At 46.6% G+C, this 26,144-nt stretch overlaps 1 protein-coding gene across 2 annotated transcripts in view; it reads left to right on the top strand.

Annotated features, from left to right (window-relative positions):
* The window catches only part of PUDP (pseudouridine 5'-phosphatase), a 357,188-nt gene that overhangs the window by 269,341 nt on the left and 61,703 nt on the right, over positions 1-26,144 (top strand). Inside the window, exons 5-6 of one of the 2 annotated variants that reach the window (XR_007474855.1) lie at positions 6,287-6,393; positions 15,051-15,100. The gene's annotated coding sequence lies outside the window, so the exon portion shown is untranslated. The remainder of the gene's footprint in view (positions 1-6,286; positions 6,394-15,050; positions 15,101-26,144) is intronic. The other variant, XR_007474854.1, reaches the window with a different exon arrangement.

Raw genomic sequence — 26,144 nt, 5'->3', positions numbered from 1 at the left:
CACCAACCAAGGAGTCAGGTAGTTGGTGTTTAAAAGGCCCAAGCTCTCCTGATGGCTTTCAGGAAAAGGTTTTTAAAGGCAGGGTGAGGGAGGGGGGTTGCAGGCTGTGTGATCAGCTGGTGGGCACTCTTCTGATTGGTTGGTGGTGAGGTCATTGGGAGTCAGCATCATCAACCTTTTGGTTCCAGCTGGTCTGGGGTCTGTGTCCTGGTGGGCAGCACGCAGGTAACTTCTTCCACCTGGTGGGGCTTTCAGTATCTGCAAAACAGCTCAAAGGACGTGGCTCAGAATATGATCTGTAACCCTGAGGAAGAAGTAAAGGTCCTTGACTTTGTTTAGTGGCTAAACTATTATTATTTTCTCTAGCTTGACTGTTTTCCTTTGCTTCTTCATTTTCTCACTTCTCTGATTAAATTTGCTCTTTGGAACTCAGGGAAGGCCTCAGAGACTAAAGCTTTTCTACAAACAAGGGTTGGGAGACACAGGGGTTGTCTGTCCCCAAGAAGGCCCCAAAGGGTCCAGCTTGGTTTCAGTCTCAATATTTTTATCTTGTTCCTAACGTAGAGGATGGTGTTGGTGATTATATCACTTAGTTATCTACCACAGTGTCACAAAGCAACGCAAAGTGGAGTGGCTTACAGTAACACATGTTCATTTTCTCACAGTCTCTGTGGCTCGGTAACCTTGGAGTGGCTGAGCTTGGTATTTCTATATCAGGGTATCTGATGATGTCAGCTGGGAATACACTGATTTGCATGGCTGTTGGCCGGACGTCACAGTTCCTTACTGTCTGCTAGGAGAAGGTTTCAGATCCTTGACATGCTGCCTTCCCTATGGGGTTGCCTGAGTGTCCTTACATGGCATCTGCTGGCTTTCTTCAGCATGAGTGAACCAAGACAGAGAGCAAGACAGAAACCATAATGCACTTTATGACCTTGGGAATCAGGCACCATCACTGTGTGAACAGTAGTGTCCTATTGGTCAAACAAGCCCACTGTGAAACAGTGCAGGGAAGATGTATATAAGGGTGTGAAAAGCAGGGGCAGAGATCATTGCGGGCTGTGTAGAGCAGCTAACAGCCGCTTGAAGAACTGACACTTTGAGTTCTCACTCAGGAGCCAAAGACAGATGAGTTTTAATCAAATTTTCAGTTGCATACAGTCTAGTGAATTCCTTTTATAATTTGGTCTCATCACCAATATGTTGAATTTATTGTGTATGATGACCACCATGAAGAAGGTGGTCACTCAGATAACCTTTAGGGAGACTCTAACTGCAGTCTCTTAATTTATCAAGTTCTTTTTCCTTTATTTTTAGCATAATTCTTTTAACATTTCAACAATTTAATTTTTTTCCTCCTCCATAGTTAATTCCTCATTTAGGTTGAAAATGATTTCCCTAAACCAACAGAGTTCAAATTGTTTCTCTCAAAAGCACCAGAGATTATACCATCTGCTATGTACCTGACAGAGCTACACGGTGAACATTTGCAACAATCTGGAGGAATACGTCCTTTACACTAGGCACATCTCACCCATTTATAAGATCTCTGCTTTGTTCCAGAAAGCTCAGATGAGGTGAATAACTTTGGAATGATTGAGTGATATGGCTTCCTGTCCTCTTTAATTTCTCTCTCTCTCTCTCTCTCTCTCTCTCTCTCTCTGTCTGTCTCTCACTCTGTCTTATTTGGTCTTTGATTACAAACATACACATATCAGTACAGAATCTAGAAAGACTTGGGTGCTCCAGTGATTCTGCCAGATATAAACTACAAAATATAACGTGTTTTAAAGTGAATTCTTTACTCAATTCTGTATGCCCGAAGTAGGAGAGTTGAGCTAATAGATTGGTGGAAACTAACTGGGTAGAAAAATTAAAAACAATTTGGTGGAGGAAGCACTTTAGTGTGTTTTACCATTTTGTCCAGGAAACTGGATCTTTCTTTTTATTCGTTCTTTTCCATCCATAACTTGATCGCTCTTAAGTAATAACTTTCGTCCAAAATATCAGTCATAACAAAGGGACTCGCTGAAAATTACTGCTCATCAACACACACACGTGCATGCGCACACACACGCTCTCTGAACCTAATTAAAGCAAACTACCATCAATTTCCATCCCTTAGGCATCCCTAATGATATAAAAAGTGTCACAGTTGATAGACAATAATAGCCTTCCATTCAGGGCTTCTTATGGTCTACAAAGCTGGCACTCACACAATGAATAAGACATTGACTTGGGATTGCTAATGATGTTGAACCACTGAGCTTCACTTCTTTTCAGAGAGGTTATAGTAGCAATTAACTTCATAATTCAGGTGGTCAAGACGACTCACTGTTGAAAGTCCCTAAGATGTCTGAACATCAATTTTCTTTTAGGACCGTACTGGAAAGCTCTAAAGCAGCAGTGAAACCTGCTGTTGGGAATAGTACAGCTCTAATGTTGAGGAAGGAGACCGACCCATGGGGAGTTTCTCACCCCATTTTTCATGGGGACTGAAGAGTCATTATGTCTCAGTTTTTGACATATTCTAGGCTCTATTATACCTTTACATAATTTTCTTATTCAATAAGTCACATTAAAAAGGTGTGGGGAGACAATTCATCTGGGATCTCTTGCATTTCTGCATCAACTGCAAGCAGAGGTACTGACGGCCTTTATTCTGAGCTATCTTTTCAAGGATGTGTTACCAAACACAAGTTTGTGTGCCAGTGAGGCCAAGCAAACCAAATGTTGCAGTTTGGAGCAGATAAAGGTTTATTGCAGGGCCAAGCAAGGAGAACGGGTAGCTCGTGCTCAAAACCCCCAACTCCATGATGGTTTGGGGGGAAAAGTTTTTATCTGCAAAATTTGGGGTGAGGGCTGCAGGGCATGTGACCTTCCTCTGATTGGTTGGTGGTGAGGTAACAGGGCAGTGTTCCAGGAATCTTGTTCTCAACCTAAAGTTGCCATCCTCCACCTGGGTGGGAGCTTTAGTTCTTGCAGAAGAACTCAAAGATATTGTTATGTATATTCCTTGAGGAGGAACCAGGACCTGTCCCAAGGCTGTGCTGTTGTGTCTTGACTGCTCCTCTCTTGTTTCTGCATCCCCTCCCTCCCCTGATTAGTAACTGTTTGAACCTGCCCTTTGGAACTCAGGGAGATCTAGGAGGCTGAGACCTTTATCCTGAAAATAAGAAATGGGGGACAGGAAAAGGTTTTTGTGCCCAGGAGCCCCACAGGGTCCTGCTCAGATGTTTGTATAGCTAACAGCTTTGGAAGATAGACAGGGTCTTCCTCTAAAGCAAATGTCAGGTTTGCTTTATTTATTGCTTATTACACTCCCCACTTAATAAAGACAATGTCTTCCTCTGTTGTTACAATCAGACAGGTGTACGGCCTATTATCAGTGTTCTGGCCTATTATCACATTCCCTAAGCACAGGGTCCCTCTCCCGTCACACAATCCACTGTGTGTGCAGGCATCACCCAGCCCTCTTCATGTTTCCTGTGGGGACGAGCACGAACGCTGCTACTCTGCTTCCTGCTGTCACTGTGAGAACAGACAATCTTTTGCCTCTGACCCAGGAGTCTCTTGTCTTCTGCCATCATCTGTGAAGCTCTGGTAGGCTGGCTTGTTGGAATGGAACCACACTAACATCTGAGGTCCTTCACCGTTCTTAACAAAGGACTCCAGCTGAAGAACAGGGAGAAATACAATGATGTGAATCCTATATGAATATAAATATGCCCTTTAAGCCACAGCTTCTGTAGAACCTCTAGCAGCTAGGTTCTTCCCTGCTGGGACTCATAACCTCATATTTCATACTTTTTTCTTTCGATGCTGGTCAAACCCCCAAGTTCCTGGTGAGGCAGTGGACGGTAGGGATGCTAACAGCGAGTGCAGTAGATACAAGTAGGTCAGGGGAAGGAGAGAAGCTACCTACACACTGGGGTCACATGGTATCCAACAGTATTTTTAAGGTCCGGCCAATTTCACTTTCTTTCTAACCAGTACTGATGTGTCTGGGGTTTAAGGCTTCCCAAGTCCATCATTCTCTGTTAATTAGTCTGATATTACTCCTAACAATCTCTGCTGTCCAGCCTGGCCACGGTCCAAGTGGGCATCTAAGCAGCAAGTGGCCTTTTCTCTAGGGGGTGGTCCTTCACAGCAGCGATGCAGACGAGAGAACAGGTAGGGTGACATGGATATAAAACTACATCCTTTATTGCTCAGCCTTGCTGGGCTCATCTGTGTCTCGCTTCCAGCTGTGCTTTCCCTGCCACAACGTGCTCACACTGCAGACTGAGTGATCTGGGCGACCCCTCCAGCAGCCTCTCATTCCACCCCGTACACAAGGCAAACTCGTTCTCAAGACCCCAGGGCTCCGAGGGGCGCCCCCTACCCTGCCCACCTCCTGAGCCGGCTGCCTTTCTACCTCCCTGGCTCAGTAGCCTCCGACCTTACCATCCTTTCTTCTTTTTTGTTGACAAACACGACTGCCTTCCCCAGGCTCTTCTTCCACCTGGTGCCTCTCCTCATGAAGACAGTTTAGGTGTCCTCTCTCCAGGGAAACCTTCCCTGACCACTTGTCCAGAAGTGTTTCTCTATCTGCCAACTTAGCGTCATTCTTAGTCCCCTCACCCATGTGACTCACTCCATTTCTATGTTTCACACTCCCTCTCACACTAACCACATGTAATGTCAATTATTGTGTTCATGTACCTATTGGTTTGTTGGTTGCTCGCTCCTGCTGTAGTGACTAGGCTTCCTAAGAGCAACTTTATCTGTCCTGCCCCCTCCCCAGCACTTAGAACACAGAGTTGGTGCTCACTGAGTATTCGTAGAATGAAGGTTTAATTCTTTGCCTATGAAGTAGGATAAGTAAACATTTGAGGCTACATATAAACTAGTTTTGTTTGTTTCTTTTTCTCTCGTAAGCACAAGCTTTAGGAACAAAACCATAGTGGCCAAAGTGTAGAAAACATTAGTCTGCTTCAAGATTTATAAATGTAACTTTTCCCAAGCTTTTGGCAATAACTACAGAAAATCTGCTTGAGTCCAATGATTAAAATGAAAGCAGACAACTGACCAGTAAGTATATAATAAGTTCAAGTATCAAAGAAAATTAGTCGTGAGAAGAAAGTCATTAATGACCATACTGTTCCGTTCTCGGCAAATAAGAAATAATGATGTTTCAAGTCTTACTCTCAGGTTATTATGCTATAAACATGAGAAAATTGTGTAAAAGAGTTTCAGGGAAAAATAATCGCCTACAGTTCCATGAAGGATTGCGTAGCAGAGGACAAATAATTTTCCCTCCACCCTTCTGAGTTCTTTTCTGAGACCCCTGTAATAAAAGACAGCTTAATGAGAGAGAAACACACAGAAGTTCGTTTCCTGCCTGGCTCATGTCCACATGGGGGATACGCAGGGGCAAATGGGCAGCTCCCCCAGGCAGCTTTTGGGGAAGGCGAGGTGGGACATGAGCCTCTTTGGGGAGTGTCAGTGGGTTTTAGGAGACATGATGGGGCATTGGAAGGATGGATGGGGGGGGGACTGTTTGTGATGAAGTGTGTCTGGGTGTGGTGTGGACCACACCTCAGTGTCTGCATCTCTCCTCTCTATGCTGCAGACGTACATAACTATGTCTCTAGACTCCTGTCCTGTGCTGGGAGTCAAGCCTGCCAGGTTGATGACACTCCCATGAGGGGACTGATGACACCTGGGTTCCTTTGGGAGGATCTGTCTTTAGGAGATAAAGGGGGGTTTAGAGAAAGCTTCTCCCTGCATTTGCTACTTTCCAAGTGCTTGTAGCTCAAAATCATCAATATACCAAAGTGGCGTATTTTGGGATGGTACGTCCTGAACCCCTGCTGGTACATTTGCGGGCAGCACATCCTGAACCCCTACACTCACATCTTGGGGTGGCACGTTCTGCTCCCCTTCGGTGGCATCATTTGGATTGGATTCAGCGCTAGTTCCACAGCATCTTAGAAAATAATAATATTCCACAGCACAAAAAGCAAAACCGAATATGACAATAACAGATCACGAAATGGGGACATTCTCTGCAACCACGAGACATACTTTGTTTCTTCCCCAGCTCTCTAACTAAACAGTTTGCCCCGCAATACATTTTGCTAGGTGATCTGTGCCGATGCTCACAGCTACCAGTACGAGACACGGAGGTGCTTCAGTTTATATCTAGACACCAGCCCAAGGTCGAAAGGCCACATGTTCATTTGAGGCCAGAGCAAGGAGTTGTACGTTCTCTTGTCATAATTCACGTTGCATTTCGTTTTAGGCTATTCAGGATTCTGACGACATGTTGGTGGATTCATGCATGGGTACTCGAGCACCCACCACATCATTTCTGAGCTCTGTCTACTGAGAGGAAGTCATATAAACCAGGTAAGCTGTACAAAAATTAACCAGTGACATGGCAATGGACCATTGTCGTCATCTTCCAGTGTGAATCCGTGACAGAGAGAGAGATGGGATGGGATGGAAATAGAGAGTCTGTTGGAAGTGCCCCCCATCACAGGACAGGGGAGGAAGTTGAGAAAAACATGGGTTTTAAAAGGAATATAACAGGTTTCCGTTGACTTAACGAGATGTAGGAGGTGGTGGTAGAATGTTTTCTAAGATGCTTAGGAACGAGTCCCAGCAATAAGATGGATGTGAGTGAATGCAGGCTCCAGAAGAAAGCAGCAGTAAAGGTGCACAGCTGGGCAGGTGAGGGATGCCCAGCGTTTAGTGGATTGGATGCTCTAACCTGGTGTCCAGAAGACTGCACACTCCTGTCCTGCTTGGAAGGCTATAAGGTGCAGGTGCTCGAAGTGGCAAAGAATGTTTGAAATATTTAAAATCAGAGCTAGGTCTTCTGACAGCAGGACTCCCCAGGAAGGTGGGTGCTGTTTCAGACAAAAGGAACCAGAGTCTGTACACAGTAACAGGAAGTATTCACCCAGACCGTGTCTTATTCTTTTCTTTCCTTTCGTTTCTTTCATTAGTTCTTCCCTTCTTTCTTTCTCTTTTCTTTCTTTCGAGCACCTGCTGGGAATTTCACTCAGAGAAGCCATACAGCTTCTTATAGTGTGTCTTGTACAGATGTACTATTCTCGACGTGGGAATCACCCTATTAATAAATAAATGCCTTGTATGTTTCTCCGCCGAATGTCTGTTTCTGCATCAAGTCTCTTAAAACTCCAAGACTGAGGCCCTGAGCACGTCTCTTCTACTGTCACGTCCCAGGGGCCAAGCGTTTTGTTGGGCACATAGTAGATGATTAATAAACAGTTATTGAAGAAGGCAGTGAAAAGTGAAACGGCCTTGAGTTGACTCAACTAGTCGCCTGCGCCATAAATGTTACAGGGTTTTAGAAAAGGAGGGGGCAGGGCAGTGCGTATTCATGGAGGTGGTTGGATCTGGTTGAGACCTTAAAGGAGGGATGAGATTTCTAGAGAAGGAATCTGGACATCCCCAGAGGACAGTGAACCAGGCATGTCCGGTTCCATGTGATGGGAGTGAAAGAGAAAGAGTCCCATGAACTTGAAAGAGAGACGTGTACGGTGGGTAAGAAAGCAGAGCTATACGGACGCCTGGCCGTAGACCCGCGTCTGTTTATCATAGATGCTGCTGCCGTTTTGTCGCTACATAGAAAACATCTTCCTTACAAAGTTGCTGGGATGTTTTCTTTGCTGGTAGGGGCAGGAACAGGAAGGAGTGATGGAACCATACTGAGATGCAAGCATTTGACATATTAATCATTTCTTGTTCCAAGTTAATAAATTGAGGGAAAACTAACTTAAAACTCAGGTTGGCAACATTAAGGAATGAAAGCGAACTTTTTTTGACAATCAAGTTACCTAATGATTACGGTTCCATGGGAAGACGTATCCGACCTACGAGCTGTGTGTAAGATGGGAACACCATCCTGGGCGATAATGCAATGAAGGTGCAAGACATGTCGATTTCTATGAAAATGAAAAACATTAGAAAAGAAACTATGATTTGAAGAGGAAGGTTCAAATATCGAAATGGAAAATCCCTTGGAAACGCATCTCTGGGTAGGAAGGAAATTAGCTAATGCATTTTCTTACCCATATGTAAAGCATTTGCAGAATGGAGGAATCTTAAAAGCAAAATAAAACCACAGGTAACGCAGCATTGTTTGATTTACTAATTTAAGCAGGTGCCTATGGGGAAAAGGCTGTCTCTAAAATTAGGTAATAGTGACTGTAAGAGGAAAAACCCTTCTGAGTTATCACCAGTTGACTCAGATCAAACCAGAAGTAATGAATTACTCTCTGATAAAACGTGCAAATTGGTGGAAGAAAGGATGCTCGTCGCCATGGCATGCGTCTCTGAGAGGGGTTTACATGTCGTATTTGGTGGCAATCATGCAAAATATAATGCACGACATGATTGCCACCAACAATGACATTTAAGAGACCTGGGGCCCTGGTGAGTGTCTGCGGAAGACTCGGTGAAACCATTGCCCTGGGTTACAGTTGTGCCTCTGAGTCTTGCCTTCAATTCTTTCCCTGACTCTGTGTCTGTGCATCTCACCCATCCTTGCGTCTCTATGTGGTGTGGGCTCACAAAGATGTTCTCTGATACTCTTGGTATTGTCAGACACGAGAGGCATGTGCACCCAGGTGGCACACTCAGCTCGTTTTCACTCTGCGCTTTGCAGACATGAAGCACTGACCTGACATACACGTTGTTCCCAGAAGTCAGGGTAACTGGGACAGCGTGGGGACAGAAAATGCATCGAGTAGGACTTTGACAGCCCACCAGGAGGCAAGTCTGTATTACTGTCAATGAGGAAATAACGGCCTGCAGTCAGACTCCAACTAACGATGGAGCAGGCAGAATTTGTAGGACAACTAACGAGCACAGGTGGTTCCTTCCCCTGTGGGTCAGACAGCTAATGGTACTGATGGTGTGGAAGTGGTCCCCTTTCCTTAGAAGCTCCATCGTCTCAGGTCTAGTACATGGTTTTCCTGAGTGGCCCAGGAACAGAATCTAATTCCAGGATGTCAGCCCTGCCTTTGGGGACCGATGTCTGTTTGTATAATCCAATACTTGCAGCCTTGGGCAGAAGCAGCGTAATACACAAATGGCGTATGCACCCCTCGCCTGAAGATAAGAAGTATATAGAAAGCCGTGATTGGAAGGGCCCTAAGTACACAGGATCTAGTTGCTCGAAGGTGATTATGTGAATGCATTTGCAAAACCTCTGCCCGAGGGCACCTGAATTGCCTAAAAGTAGACACAATCCACTCCTGAATCCTAAAGAAAACTGCAGTTATCTCTAATGTTCCATAAATAAGAATCCCATTCATGACTTAAGTGTTCACTAATGGAAACTATCACCACCCACCTCCATCGCCAAATGCCTGCCTGGCGGCTCGGAAGCCTGCACTAATTCCCGGGCTTGGGGAACCCAGAACTCACTGAATCCCTCTTCTCCCGACCTGCTGAGTGTGGGGATGGGCTAGTGATCTATCTGGGGCCCGGGTCGGCTCTTTTTGGAAGAGTTGCACATATGCTTTATAGCAGGCGAGACATCATGAGAGATCATCTAATTCGGATAAGGTGAGCGCACATTTCCTGGTGAGCCAACCGGATCTCGTATTTTGAAAACATTGGAGAACCTCATTCCACAAAACGTCACTAAACTCAGGTCCGGCCGCTTGCTGCTGCTCCAAAGCCCGTACTCGAGAGACAAGTGTTGGCGGGCAAGGAAAGTCGGCTTCACTCTGGAGACCGGCAGCGTGGGGAGAAGGCAGACTCATGTCCAAAAGCCAACTCCCCCCTGCCGATCAGTGGGCAAGAGCTTTTAAAGGGGAGTTTCAGGGGTGCTCAGGGGGAGGCAGGGGGCCCCATGCAGAAGTGGCACAGTCAGCTCTGACCATCATCTTGAAATTGGTCCTGCGGTGGTCTGACCGGTGTCATCTTGATTGTTTTACGTACAGTTAGTCTTCAGCTCCAGGATCAGTTTGTTCCCATTTCCTCGACACCAGTTCTCAGAGTTGTGGCAGCCTATGTCATGGCTACAGGCTGGTCATCATGTAGCTAACTTCTCCCACCTGGCGGGGGTTTCAGTATCTGCAAAACAGCTCACAGGACGTGGCTCAGAATATGATCTACAGCCCTTGAGGAGGAACGAAGGGTCTTTGACTTTGTTTAATGACTAAACTATTATTATTTTGTCCTCTTTGACTGTTTTCCTTTGCTTCTGCATTTTCTCGCTTCTCTGATTAAATTTATTGTTTGATGAAAGTTTTTCTGTAGACAAGAGGCAGGTGGACGACATGGGGGGTGGGAGTCTGTCTCGGGAAGGCCCCATAGGGTCCTGCTCAGTTACAATAATACCGAGAACATTTATTAATTATGGTTCTTTCCAGTGACACTTTTAAAGATGACCAGGCTGCTGTTCATGGGCTCCTAGACCAGCTCTTGTGTTTTAGAAGATGGGACACCAGGGAAAGGCCAGTCCTAGGCCAGAGACCATTACCACATACGCTCAGAAATCTACCATGTGTTTAAAAGTGTGCCTGGTGCCCAAGGATGGAGTTGTAGTATTCCAGGCAGGGTTGCACAGAGGAAAAGGGGGAAGGGGTCGGGCACCGGAAAGGCATGGACCTGGCAACATCTAATACACCTGTGTTCCCAGGACTTACTTGCACATTTGTAACTCTCTGTAGAGCCCAAGTTTTCTCTTAGGTGGTGCAGACCTGGTGTGGTTATGGGCTCCACAAAGCTTGTACGGCACATAAGAACAAATAAGCCACTTGCAGAAAGGACTTTTCCTGGGACTTCCCTGGCCGTCCAGTGGTTAGGACTCCGTGCTTCCACTGCAGGGGGCACAGGTTTGATCCCTAGTCGGGGAACTAAGATCCCACATGCTGCTTAGTGGTTTGCCAGGTCCAGGTACTTTTATTTCAGGTAGGGCTCAACCTGTCCTGGTATCCATCTGTAACCACCCTAGAATAGACTCTGACATGGTAACGTTTGGGGCCAGGTGATTCTTTGCTTCAGACATGCTGTCCTTTGCACTGTAAGATGTTTAGCAGCAGCCCTGGCCTCTGCACTAGGTACCAGTAGCAATCCCCCAACCTCCAGCCATGTTGAAAACCCAAAATACCCCCATACTTACTAAATACCCGCCACTTAAGAACCAGTTCCCTAGAGGAATTAACTCCCCTGGGACTTTATAATGGAGGCAAAGGAGATAGAGAGGATTATGAAACTCACACCCTAGAGAAAGACATCTGGACAGTTTAAGACATGTAGTTTCTATTCCTGCAACAAATACAGAGGCCTTCTCAGGAATCGGGCAGGCAGCTCAGTCACCTAACTTTTAACCTCGAGAAGGCTCGGAACGGCAGGAACCTTCCCTTCTTTGCTCATGTGTCAATACCTTCCTCTGTCCAAATTGGAAACAAGAGCGTGTGGGGAATGTTGCATTCGGGGTCACCCCAGGAAACCACCATACGGCACCAGGTCGCGTCAGAATGATCATAAAACAGGGCCCTGCGATCAGCCTCTCGGGTAGAGATGCGAGTCTCAAAGCCACATGGGTATCATCTGGACCTGTTGCCGTGCCAGGCCTGTGAAAGTTTGATGAATCAGTGCTCCTTCCCCAGTAGGTCCTGTGATAATGCTTCCTTCCCTGCTCGCGGGATTTGTGTGTTTGAAGGTTGATGATTGGATATTTCCTCCCAATGGATAATGTTTCACGTGTTCCCTCTCTCCTGGTTGGGTTTCCTTGTTGCTCTAGTTCTTGGTGCCGTGTGTGTGTGCGTGTGTGTGTGTGTGTGTGTGTGTGTGTGTGTGTGTACACCCACACATTTAGCCATCTAGCCCATCCTTCTAAGATGAGACACTTGGCTGGATTCATTTGTCGTCATTAATCAAGTGAGTTCCACAAATACGAGAACGTACCACAGAATATTAGGGTGGCGAGTTTTCTTTCCCTTAATGTCGGGGCAGCACTCTGATGACGCCTTCCTTGCCTTGGGTGGGGAAGCGAATGTCATCCACGTGGCGCCCAGACTGGTCCAGGGGCAGCTGAAATGCTTGGGATCTGAGCCGATGTGCTGGTGGGCAGTGTGAGAATGGGGACGCAAGTGAACCGCAATGGAGGGTGCTGGAGGCCACCTGCCTGGCAGACGCCGGGGGCTGCAAGATGTGATGCAGACCTGTGCCCCCCACTCCCCGCCATCCCTGTGTGTAGGACCCCAGTAGCCCTTCCTAGCTCCTGGCGCCTCCTGCATGCACCCCATTCTCAGAAGTGCACTCCCTGCCCGGGGGCCCCTTGAGTCTTTTCCAGGCCGACCCCTAGGGCAGGGCGGGGCGGGAACGTCCTGAGAGCCCTTTGCCTCCGCCGGAGTCCCCTGGGCCTTTGCTCTCCGAGCACAGTGAGCCTCTGCTTTTCTGCCCGCGAAGAGCACAGGTCGCCCTGTGTAGCGTGCTCGCAATGGCCGACATTCCCAACATTCACAAGGAGGGTGGATAATCAATTCCCGAGTCCCACAGAGAGGCCGCTGCAGAGCATGGGAAGGGGGCTGGTCCTAAATGAGCCTGTTGCTGGGCGGCCGCGCTCCCCCGGCCCTGCTCTGTCCCTTCTCAGCGCTGTGCCTAAAAATAGCGAGTAATGAGCGGCAGCCACGAAGCACGCTCTACGGGCGCCTAGTGTGTCTGCATCCTGCCGGAGCCGGCGTGCCGCGCTCTGGTTCCAGTGGGTTTTCCAGTTTGGCATTCCAAGACCTAATTCATTTTCTGCCTGGCGCTCCTACACCCTCCATCAGCGCTGGCGACCCCCGCCGTCTGCGTAACAGATGCGGCTTTCTCAGGCTGCAGCCGGTACCAAGTAACTAACGTGAGATCAAGGCTGTAGCCGGCACGCTCTCCCCGCTTTTAAACAAACACCACCGTTTTCATCTAATCCTGCCTTTGTCAGGTCTGTTGGAAATTGGCTTCATTTTCTTTTTCAGTCCTCTCCCCCCACCCCTCTGAGTTTAAAACCAAGCGGGGACTCCCCCGCCGCCTCGGAAGCCTCCCGAGCCGAGGGCTGCTCGCTCTGCGAGGGCTGCCTCCAGCAGGACGGATGCAAATGAGTCTCTGCTCCCGGCTCCTGACACTTAGGCGAGCAGACGCTTCCGAGGGGCTGAATCAAACATCACGTCCCTCCGGGCGAGCCCTGAGTCCCCCGGAGACGCACAGGGGAACGCGGACAGGGTTCGCCTACTGAAATCGAGGCAGCGGGCTGAGCCTTGAGTCCTGGACCAAGGTCCCAGGTAGATCTGCATCCCTTTCTCCTGGTGGCTGACCTTCATCCTAGTCGGGAAGCAGGCGTTCTGTGGCCGATAAAGGGCGTTTTCAGCCTTACCTTTCAAGGCTGCCCACTTAGCAAGTCGCAGCTTCCACACTTTGGGGAGAGCCAGAATTTCAGCGAGAAAAGGGAGCGAAACGACAGATGAGCCCCCTGCTCCGATAAGCAGCTCTGTTTCTCGCAGCCCCGTGCCTTTTCGTTTTGGCTCATTACAGCACCCTGAAAGCTTCTCTTCTGTGCTTCAGAATAGTCTTTTCAAAACGCCTCTTTACTGGGAGAAGTGTTATTCGTGGCATGGGGGATGGGTATCTTCCGGAGCTGTAGTCCATTATTGCTTACTGCCCCTCTCCGGGTCTAGAAATGTTCCTCGTTTAGAAGGAAAGCCGAGGCTTTTTACAGCCGCGGGTGAAAATGGACACTGGTACCTATTTTCGCTTTGGTCTGAGAGTTTCCATTAAGTAGGGAACCTGCTCTGAAGCTTTAGAAAGGAAACTGCAGTATCAAGTATGTTACCCAGCACATCACTGTATCTTGGTGCTGTTTTCTTTGTGTGTTTCTCCGCTACCTCTTCCCCCAAAGGAAACGTCCATCAAGATGCATACAGTGGAAACAGTGTGTCAAGGGCGTAGACAGGAGCAGACATCAAACACACGAAGGTTTAACCAACGCCCTAGGTCAGGGGGCAAAAAGAGGGAGGGGAAGAAATTATTCATATTTTTGTTATCAGAGAAGTTTGCAGCAGAACTGTGAGTTACTTCTCATACCTGGCATATTTTTTAATGTTCATTGTGCCAAGAGCTTGATTTGGGCTTTTGATTTCACAAAGTGGGAAGGGTATTTACACTGAAGGTATTTCTACATTTTATGTCACACCGTCAAGAAAAGAAGAGCTTTCCACATTGACTCAACGCCGCAGAGTTCACATATCCCGACAGTAGGCTCCCCAGGTTTGTAGGGCTTATTACTTGGCTGTTTTCTCCCCATCCTTTTTCTTATTTGTGCCTGTTGATCATATAAACCAATGAGAGAGTAAACTTGTATAAAAATGAGAATACAGGCAACATACACACTTTCGGGGGGGCTCCAAACCGAATACGGTCATAGAAAAATGAGGCACGTCCTTATCCGTGGCCTTTTTTTTTCTTTTTTTGGGAAATGGAAAATAAAGCCAGAAATGCGCTATTTACAAAATCTAACTGAGGTGAACTGACGCCCAGCTATTTAAGGAGTGTGTTCAAATAGCACATGTAAAGAGCCGGCCACTTACGAATTCAGAGCAAATAAAACCACATAGGTCAGGCTTATGAAAGTGTCAGCTCAAAGCAAATGAGGATATTTCCATTGGGGCACCTCTGGGGGGGAACTGTTCAAAGCAGTGAATGTACTTATAAACACACCTCACACGTTGCGCTGTGCTCTGCGCTTACAAAGTGCTTTCCCCACACGGAGCGCCTCTCCTCTGCTGATTCTGAGCAGCTCCCGGGAAGGAGACAGAGTGTGTTTCCCCGCTTCCAATGTGGATAAAGAAATAAGAGGAGAATTTAAATGCCTGGCTCAAGCATCATACATACCGAAGAAACAGAGGGAGACTGGAAAAGTCTTAGAGAATAAACGTGACTCTGTATTTATTTCCCCCCGGTTTGGTAGGACAATCAAGCCAATATTTCCTATATACTCAACGTAACCAGTAATTCATTTCTTTTTCCTCATTCGTGACATGTAGGATTTCCATCCATGGGAAGAGCTCATACCCGAAGAAGTACTCAGCACAGGGTAAGGAGCAAAATGTGCAAACTCTACGATCTGCTCATTATAATTCTAAATGGAACCAAAGGAAATATACAGAGAGGTCGGCAAAGAGTTATTGTCAAGAATATTCACTGAGCGCGATTTATATTGGGGAAAAACTGGGAAAGGCCAAAAGGCCCCCCAGAAGGAATGGTTAAGTGAATCATAGGCTTGTTTTGTGTTAGGATATCATAGATAAAAGTGGGAAGTTATATTTTCACATAATGATCCATGATGTGGGAAAATGGACAAGATGCAGAGTTAGGTGAAAATATTGCAAGTTATGAAATTGTATGTAGGGCATCAGTTGTGAAACCATAGAGTTGCCCTGGGGACTTTCATGAAGCGGGGGCTGACTCTGCCTGCGTGCAGAGCTCCTGATTCAGTAGGTCTGCGGTGGGAACCCAGAATGTGCACTTCTGCCAAGTTCCAAGCTGATGCTCTTGCCACTGGTCCAGGGGCTCCACTGAATTAAACAATTATGTGTTTAGAGGGCTGACAAGGACATCTTTGCTTATGGGGCAGAGCTTGTCAACACTGGCTGGCGTTCGGACTCCATGGGGAACTTTTAAAAAATGTCAGTGTCCGGTGGGCGCACGAAGTGGTCCAGCCACTGTCAAAAACAGTTGGGCGTTTCCTCGATGAAAAATGGAATTAGCGCACGACCCTACAGTTCCTCCCCTAGTCACGTATCCAGAAGAACTGAAAACAGGTGCTCAAACAGATGTACACGAACAGGGCAACTCAGAGTCAGCAAAGGTGAAAACAGCCCGATTGTCTATCAACAGTTTAAGGGATCAGGAAAGTGTGGTCTGTGTGTCCAGTGGAACAGTACTCACTGTAAAGGGGTGACACAGGCTACAGCGTGGACAAACCCTGAGAATATTAGGCTAAGGGAAAGAAGCTAGACACAGAAGACCATATTGTGTCTCACTCTCCTTATAGGAAATGTTCAGAATAGGCAAGTCCTTCGAGACAGAAAGCAGATGCTAGCGGCTGAGGGCAGGGGGAATGGAGAGGGACTGCTTAATCTTACAGGATTTCTTTGGGGTGATGAAAATGTTCAGAAACGTCTTAGTGGTGGTGGTTGTACTGCCTTGTGAATGTACTGGAAGCTACTGGATAGTACGTTCGAAGGTGGTTAATTTTATGTTATGTGAATTTTATCTCACTTTTAAAAGAATGTCCAGGCAGCAGCGTAGAGCTTCTGATTTCACAGTTCTGGGAGGAGCCTTATTTGAAAGCTTCCCGGTTGATGCCAAGGTGCAGCTGGGATTGACTGAAAACCACTGGCCGGGTGGGGATTCCAACAGCAGTAACTCAGGTAGCCTTGAAGGGGGTGAGTGGAGCTTCAGAAGATGAAGGGGCAGCTTCAGCAGGTGGACTCTGTCCCTTTGCTACCCAATGTCTGTATCCCAGCAGTATCCCCCCGCCTGGGAGCTTGTCAGAAATGTAGACCCGCCGGCGCCTCCCCAGACCTCCCGAGTCACAGTCTGACTTCTGGCAAGATCCGCCTGGTTTACTACCCGCTGACGCTCCAGGAGCACGGGAGCGATTGCACGGCCTCTCCAGTGTCGCGTTTCATGCGAAGAGTTATGATTCCTTCTCCCGAGACACAGGGTTTCTATCGTCCTAGGGGTTTTAGAAACGCTGCTTGTAAGAAAGTGGATGAAATTCATATCCTGGGGTATCTCTGCGTCTTCGAGAACCTCCCGCATCTGACTACTCTCCGTGAGCGTTGCACGGTTTGATGTGTATTCCTGTCCCAAACTATTTGGAAAGTGGGACTCCTCTCAAAGGACCACTTTCCGACGCTGACGGATGCTCGTCCTTTTCTATAAGGATAATGGCAGAATTGCTGCTTCAGGACAATTTTGAATCTTTTGGACCTGCTCCATCCAGTAGAACTTCAGAAACCACCTTGAATGTTGTAGAACTCCCAGAGGGACCCTATCTTTCAGTATCCAAAGACACTGAGCGAGAAGCGGTAGATAGAAATGACCACAGACTTCACCGAAATGTGCCGCTTTAAGACAAGAGGGGATGTGGAAGTTGGGGGGGGGAGGGGCAGGATTCCTCTACACCATGGCTTTTCTCATCCTAAGCCAGGAAGACTCCTGTGAAATTTCAGCCCACAGTCAAGCTAAACCGGAAAGGTGAGATTGTCTAGACACACTGGGCATGTGCCTGCAAAATTCTCCGCCTTCCACTCATCTCCAGCACCATGGACTTGTCTATCAAATATCCCCAGGTTACAATTGGCCCAACTAATGCCTAAGAAAAAGTTTAATATGTGTCTTTCAAATCCATGCTGAGATGACTCAGTTTCTACAAGATAATAAATCTACCCAGACAGGAAAGAAAGCTCATGAACTTGTGGACAAAAACGTCAACAGCCCCCTTTGTCCTATCGACAGACCATTTTCCTCTCTGTAGTTCTCTGAATATCTGATAAATCATACTCAAATTTGTTTTTCTGGCAATGGCTGGAAAGAGCAATGCACTTTTTAACCTGATGCAATGCATTCAAGAAAGTGTGTGGATGCGGACCTCAGAGGGCAAAGATGAGATTGGTTCCAATATTGAAGTGATGGAAAATGATTTTCCTGTGCTGCGTGTCAATCTTTTAATATTAGTTCATAGATGGGATGATGAGTCTATCTGTAGCCCTTTAAACCCAAGCTGCCCCTTAGCTTTCACTTCTGCTCAAGATTTCATGAATCGATGACAATAAGCATTGTAGAAAAATGAGGACAGTAGTTTTTTTCCATTTTAATATAGTCAAAAGAATATCCTGGGCTTCCCTGGTGGTGCAGTGGTTGAGAGTACGCCTGCCGATGCAGGGGACACGGGTTCGTGCCCCGGTCCGGGAAGATCCCACATGCCGCGGAGCGGCTGGGCCCGTGAGCCATGGCTGCTGAGCCTGCGCGTCCGGAGCCTGTGCTCCGCAACGGGAGAGGCCACAACAGTGAGAGGCCCGCGTACCGCAAAAAAAAAAGAAGAAGAAGAATATCCAGCCCAGGCCCACATTTCTGAGCTCAGTTAGTTTCCAGAGATTTAACAGTTCCATAAAACAAGTGATTCGCAAACAGTTTGAAGCAACGAGTGAGCAGAAGCAAATAAAATGAGGTGAAATGATGCTCATTGCTATTAGCCTGCAGGCATTGAGGAAAATGTCTTTTAAAAAAAGGCTTTCTAGTGAGAAAATTAACATCTGCTTATTTATTTATTTCCTGGATAGAGGACATATGTGAAGGCATCTTCTCTTCAACATGCCTTTGGTTCTGTGTTCCTAGGCACATGCACAATTTCTCTGTTGAGCTTTCGCAGGGAGCTGCAAACTCTAACCTATGGGCCAAATGCAGGCCCCATCTGATTTTGAAAACTTCTTTTGGACCACGGCCATGCTCGTTCATTTCCATACTGTCTACGGCTGCTTTCACACGGCACAGCAGTTGCGCAGTTCTGGCCCTTAACAGAACACTTCTGCATGTGAAGTTATTTCTGCATGCACCTCATGATAGGGAGAGTTAAAATATCAACACTTAAAAAGAAAAGACAAAAACCTATATCCACCTATGATGGATAAACATTATTTCTGGATGTGTCTGTGAAGATACATCCAGATGAGACCAGCATTGAATCGGTACACGGGACAAAGCAGGTGGTCCTCCTCAGGGTGGGTGGGCATCAACCTATCTGCCGCGGACCTGAAAAGAACAAAAAATGGAGGATTGTTGAATTCCCTCTCAGTCTCTCTGGCTGACTGCTAGCTGGGACACTGGTGTCCTGTCCTTGGACGGAGAAGGATACCATTGCTACCCTGGTTCTCAGGCCTCCACACTCAGACTGAGGCCCTTCCTGGGCCTCTGGCTTGCAGAGGGCAGGTGTTGGGACGTCTCAACCTCCATAACTGTGTCAGCCAATTCCTTATATAAATGATCTTCAGATAAATAGATAGAAAGATAGATCTACACATAGATACATATCTCCCATTGGTTTTGTTTCTTTCTGTGGAGCACCCTGGCTAATACAAACAGGAATCCATTAAGTTTTCTTAACTCTTGTTGCCCAGTTCTACAAACTTTCGTTGAGGACCAACCCTGTGGATGGTGGGGTGAAGATTAGAAAGACAAAGGAAACAACTCTTGCCCTTAAGATGGTCTAATGGGTGAGATGCAAAAGACTATGAACTTAAGTGGAGAGTCAGACATGCCTTGAGAGAGATATTCACGAAGTGTCTACTTTGGATGATGGATCAAAAAGGTATAAAACCCATAACAGAATAGGGTTGCACAAGGTTTCATCAAGAAGATGTATTTCTGGTAGTCTTCAGAAATGCAATGTGTGAAAAGGAAAGGGCATTCCAGGGTGCAGGACTGAAGGTGGCCAGTGCAGGTGGTGTCGAAGTATCCCAGACAAATGGGTTTCTGGAGCAGAGCAAAAGTGTACCACTTCTGAGTGGCACGTTTCCAAGGGGGACCTCCTCAGGTGTCCTCTGTGACGGTTCAGTGCCCCAAGGCTCTGAGCCTGGGATACACAGAAGAGAGGAGTGGGAAATAAGGCAGATGGGACTGAGCTGGGATGGGGGCAGGTGCGACTTCCTGGGTGGAACAATTTCGGACGGCAAAGCAACAAACTATGTAGAGTGATTTAACTCTTGCATGTGTTAGTGGGCTGGATTGGAAGAGGCAAAGCCTTACTCTGTTGGGGAAATCTTCCATCCCTTGATGATTTTTGTCATCAGACAATGGGGTGTCACCATCTTTTTCTCATCATGTGACACCTAATGGGAGAAATTTGCTTTCAGGTATAGGTCTTCTGTTCATACCCACCAAGCAACCTGACACTGCGTGTCGTTTGACCAGGTTCTGAATGATTTAGGAGTTGACATTCTGTTCCCTTTTTTTTTTTTTTTTTTTTTTTTATTTATGGCTGTGTTGAGTCTTCGTTTCTGTGCCAGGGCTTTCTCTAGTTGCAGGAAGCAGGGGCCACTCTTCATCGCGGTGCACAGGCCTCTCACTATTGCGGCCTCTCTTGTTGTGGAGCACAGGCTCCAGACGCGCAGGCTCAGTAGTTGTGGCTCACGGGCCTAGTTGCTCCGCGGCATGTGGGATCTTCCCAGACCAGGGCTCGAACCCGTGTCCCCTGCATTGGCAGGCAGATTCTCAACCACTGTGCCACCAGGGAAGTCCGACATTCTGTTCTTGATGCAGATGGACACAGCATGCATCAGTGGTGGCATGAAATATCGCTGGAGGGATGCAGCCCCACCTAAAAGTTGGCAACCTGTCCATCGTCTTCTTTCTCTTTGCCGATCATAGGACAAAGGCATTTCTTATAGCCTTAAATTAACTTATGTGGTGAACCGTGCCAGTGTGTGATATGTGTCGACCCCAATAGGTACCGAGAGGTAAGACGTGGATCCATCGCGAAGCCCTGAAAACAAACGTGGCGCACCTGCCTCCATCCTTACCTACCTGTGTGGTCTTGGCAAGTCACCTCACCACTCTGGGCCTCTGGTTTCTAAACTCCAAAACAAGGGGGCAGCAAACTTTTTCTATAATAGGCCAGATGGTAAATGTGTTTGGCTTTTCGGGCCATACAGTCTCTGCTGCATCAACTCAGCTCTGCCTTTGTGGAGACCATAGGTCAGTGAATAGGTGTGGCCAGATTTGGACTAGATCTCTGGACTAGATCTCTCCCAGTCCTTATTAACATCTTGTGATGGCAGATGAACTTATCTACAAAACAGGAACAGACTCCCAGACATAGAGAACAGACTTGTTGCCAAGGGGGAGGGGGGTGGGGGCGGGGTGTACTGGGAGTTTGGGATGAGCAGATGAAAACTGTTACATATAGAATGGATACCCAACAAGGTCCTACTATATAGCACAGGGAACTATATTCAATATCCTGTGATAAACCATAATGGAAAGGAATATAAGAAAAGAATGTGTATATATGTATAACTGAATCACTTTGCTGAACAGCAGAAATTAACACAACATTGTTAATCAACTATACTTCAATAAAATTTACAAAATGAATGAATATCTTGTGATGGGAAGGCAAGGAGAAATTCAGAATTTTCTTGAGCTTTTCATTTCTCATGGGAGAGAGCTCCCTTTGGTCAAGGTAAAAATTTGGCATGGGGGAAACATACAAAATTAAAAGAGAACCCATACAATGGGAAGGAATCCGATTCAGTCACCCCATTCACCTGTGCTTTAAGCTTGTCATTCCCAAGGCAGACTTTGGAAAGGCTTTGGAGATCATTTGCAGAACAGGCTGTGCTTCCAACATGTCTTCCTTTTGGATCACCTGGGCTCCATGGGGGCACATGGATCCCAGCAAGTGACTGGAGACTGTTGCTTCCCATCATTGTTTTCTTGCCACCAAAATTGCTATTTATTTAAGAAGGACTGAGAACCCAGCTGCCGGGCTTCCCTGGAATCCTGTCCGACAGACTCAACGAGCCTGTGATTTTTCTATAAAGCAGCTCTCTGAGCAGCGAGAAGATGCTGCAGTGATTACACACCTCTGCAGTTCCCTCAAATACGGGAAAACGTAGACAATGCAAAAGACAGACTCAAAACACAAGCTATCAGATGAAGCCTTCCTGACAGCATAAACAAGAAGCAAGCAAGAAAGGGGGAAGAAAATCATCCTGATTTTTGTTTGTCTGTTGGAATCACGGAATTGAAATGGAGGCCCCTGACACCCTGCCTTGTTGCCGTGGGTGTCTCAGTGATGAACAGTCACGGGCTCCCTCCCGTTCACCCCCGTGGATTCATGAGGGGCCAGACAGGAATTGCAGAACCGCCACGTGGTGTGACCTTACCTGTTAAGCTTGTCCTGCCTTCCCTGCCGAAGGTGAGGAGGGCCGTCAGCACGCGGCCGACTGTTTCTCCCACACCTTAATGAGAAAAATTGACCTGCTTACTCTCCAGCTGTCTTCTGTGTGTCTGATCCTAGTAATTTCTGCAAAACTGCCCCCTCCTTACATGTTGAAATCAAGCAGAAGCCCTCAAGGATGGCGTATCTTGGGCAGACGACACGGAATCGGGTTGGAGGAGGGACAGGCTTGTTGGGAAGACCAGTGAGCTTCCACGCACCGGCTTCAAGACCCGTCCTGAGGACGGTGCACGTGATCCACCCGGCACCCCACGCTCTGTGCTGGTCAACCGCGCCCCTTCCCCCTGCACACACAAGCGTAGTACTTCAGGCTTCTGTGTTTTGCTCTTAGTGCAGTGCAGCCTGTGCTGATTTCTACAGGGTGGCCGTTTATCTGGAGCAAGAATAAACATTGCAAATAAAACCCACTGCTTTCCTGTGATGAGCTAGTTTTCTGTACATAAAACTTGTATAATAACGATCTGCCCTTGTGAACTTCCTGTTGAAAAATTATTTACTTTTCGAATATGCATGTGTGTTGGTTAAAGGGAATGCTGTCTATGGGGACGGAAAAAAAAAAAAAAAAAAAAACCTGAAGAAAAACCAGGATTTCAGATCAACTCCAGCAATCTGGATACGTGATGAATTTTCTGTGATTTCTGGATCTTGCCATTTTTATTTCAAAAATAATTCTTACAGGTCATAATAGCCAGTATCAATGTTCTCAACACCAGGAAGTTATCTATATTTACTTAATTTCCCCGGCAGCCTTAAGGCAGAAATCATCATTACTACCATTTTTGGGAAGGTACTCAAGACAACACAACCAGTAAGTGGAGAGACCTTTGGAACCAGGCAGAGTGGCTTCAAGACCCTGTTCTTAAACCCCGTATCACGTTGCATAGAACCTAGGTTTCTCCACCTCGGCACAACTGACATTTGGGGCCCGATGACCCTCTGATGTGGGGCGTCCTTTGCACTGTGTGGTGTGGAACAGCATCCCTGGTCTCCACCCCCCCCCCACGCCAGGAGCACTTGTCCCCCCAGTCGTGACAACCGGCAATGTCTCCAGACACAGCCAGTTATCTCCTGGAGTGGGAGGGGGAAACAGGAGTGCAGCATGGCCCATTTTCGAACCACTAATTTAGGATACGCTTCTTTGAAATCACAGGGTTATAAACCGAGATGCGTCCAGGGGCCAGGCAGATCCCATACAGAAGGGACCGGGCTCATTGTAACGAGAATGTCAGTTCTGCCTAGTTACCATGCAGCACGGAGAAAGAGAGAGTGCGAACAACACTACCTGCAGGGGTTATCTTTGGCCCATGGGTTGCCGTTTTGTGATTCCAGGAACTAAAGCAGGGTTTCTTCACCTTGGCAGTACTGAAATTTGGGACCGGGTGGGTCTTTGTGTTGGCCTGGGTGGGTGGGCAGGGGAGCTGTTCTGTGTACTGTAGGATGTTTAGCTGCAGCCGTGGTCTCAACCCCCCAGATTCCAGTACCACCCCCTCACAGTTCTGACAACACAAAACAGGTCCAAACCCTGCCCAGTGTCCTCAGAGAGGACAAAATTGCCCGGACGGAGAACCCCCTGGGATGAACCACATGAAACGGCCAACACTTAGTTATTTCTGATGTGCAGAAGTGCAGATTTCATGTGGTCCCATCTCATACTCTCAGCAGTGCCCTAAGCTTGCCTGATAGGTTAGTTTCTCAGGTGGGATGGAGTGGGGACAGGTCACATATAAGGGGAAGAGGACACGTGGGAAACCTGTTCAAACCCAGAAACTCCAGTGAGTGCAGCGCTCTCCAAGGCAACCCTGATTCTGGCCAGACTAAAATGAGAACCACCTGGTTTATGGACTTTGCCATCACGGGGTTTCGAAGCACATGTACAGAAGAACCGTCCACAGAGAAGCATGAAGGTGGACCTTGATGGGGCCTCAAAGCAGTTTCTTAAAGGCTTAAACCGACAGAACTTGAACCGCCTTTTCCCCTCCCCACCACGATGTCCACTCCATCATGACAGAGATCTTCAAGCACATGTGACTCTCTCATTCCTGATGCACCTCTGGGTTGGGCTGTGGGCGCTGGTTCCGAGTCCATCTGTGCTTCGTGGCCGAGCGTGAAATGACCGTGGGTTGTATTCCAGTGTGGACAAAGGGCACCTGTGACTAAGGGTGAAGGGGCATTGTCCTAAGTCCTCATTAGGACCAAGGTGAGTGCATTAAAATGCATCATTATTCCCATCCAGCCGTGCAGTCCACATTCAGCACCGACTAATGAGGAAAATAAAACAGAAAGCGGTTCCCCTTTCTGTTTCTGTGAAGTCTTCCTTCAGGACAATGCGGGGCCTTGTTAATGAGGTCATTCCATAATAAAGCGAAGATATGGACAAATGTCAGCGTGCCTCTGGAGCAACGCTTTCGCCGGCAGATGCATGTCACACAGTAATGGCACTGGTTCGCGCTTGTTAACAATGAACCCACACGTGTCCCTGTTGACTGGATTCTTTATGTGACATTAGCCTGGCTACGCTAAATAACGACCCCACAGCCTTGCGATGCTGGGTCGTGTGAGTACGGTTTCCTAGTTTTAAATGTAACCTCGTTATGGAAAATAAAGTCAGTGAAGAAAAAGTCTCACACTCCTGATAAAGGTTTGATGTGTTGTTACAGTTTTTAAAGCAATATATACCATCTAAGTGAACATAACTTGCACGTTCTTCCATCTCATTAAAGGCTCTTTTGTTGCTCAGTTGACAGTAGCTTTACTCTTTTTATTTTAATTATAAACATTTTATTTTGACACAGTTATAGACCTAGCATTGTAAGAAATGAAAGAGACATCACATGTACGATGGACCCAGTTTCCTGCAATAGTATAATTTTGCAAACCTGTGGTACACCGGGCAGTTGATAGAATCAAGATGTTCGATATTTCCATCACCACAGGGCTGCCTCATGTTATCCTTTGATACCCACACCTACTCCCCTCCTGCCCCCACCCTCTCCTTAACCCCTGGAAACCACTAATGTAGTCTCCATTTCTTCAGTACTGTCATTTAAGGAATATTATGTAGATAGAATCATGACCTTTGGAATTGGCTTTTTTTCATTCAGCATATAATTCTCTGGATATTCGTCAGGTTGTCCTGTGTGTCAGTAATTTGCTGTCTTTTTAGTTCTGAATACTATTCCAAATTTGTATCCATTCACCCACTGAAGTAAATCTAACTTGTTTCTTTTTTTGATTATGACAGATAGAGCTGCTTTAAACATTTGTGTATAGATTTTTATGCGAACATGAGTCTTCATTTCTCTGGGATAAATGCCCAGGAGTGAAATTGCTAGGTTCTATGTTAGTTCCATGGTCAATTATTTAAGAAACTGTCACACTGTTTTCCAGAGTGGCTTTACAATTTTATATCCACACCGGCAATGTATGAGGGATTCATTTTCTCTGCATCATTGCCAGCATTTGCTCTGGTCAATATTTTTTTGATTTTACCCATTTTGATAGGCGTAGAGTGATAGCTCATTGTAGTTTTAATTTGCAATTTCTCTAATAGCTAATAATGTTGAACATCTTTTCATATTCTTATTTGCCACCTGTATGTCTTCTTCAGTGAAATGTCTCTTTATGTCTTTTGTCCATATTCTAACTGGACTGTGCTTTTTCACTGTTGTGTTTTGAAGGTTCTTTGTATATTCTAGACACAAGTTTTTTGTCAGGTATATGGTTTGCAAGTATTTTCTCCCACTCTATAGTTTGTTTTTTCATCCTCCTAACAGAGCCAATGTTTTAAATTTTGATGAAGATCAATTATTTATTATATGAATTATGCTTTTGGTGTCAGGTCTTAGAACAGTTTTATTTCTTCCTTTCTGATCTATATGTCTTTTATTTTCTTACTGCGCTGACTCGAACTTCCAGCACTTTGTTGAATAAAAGTTGTGAACCTGGGCATCTTTGCCTTCTTCCCTGTTTTAGGTGAAAACATTCAGCTTTTCACCTTTACGTATACTGTTAGCGGAAAGTAGTTTATAGCTTCTTTTTATACAGTTGAGAATGTTTCCCTCTATTTCTACTTTTTTCCGAGTATTTTTTTTTAAGGCCTCATTAGGTTTTA

This window comes from Orcinus orca, chromosome X (assembly GCF_937001465.1).
Source record: "Orcinus orca chromosome X, mOrcOrc1.1, whole genome shotgun sequence".
Taxonomy (NCBI): domain Eukaryota; kingdom Metazoa; phylum Chordata; class Mammalia; order Artiodactyla; family Delphinidae; genus Orcinus; species Orcinus orca.
The sequence above is the reverse complement of the archived record's forward strand: the minus strand, read 5'-3'. Positions and strand labels throughout refer to the sequence as shown.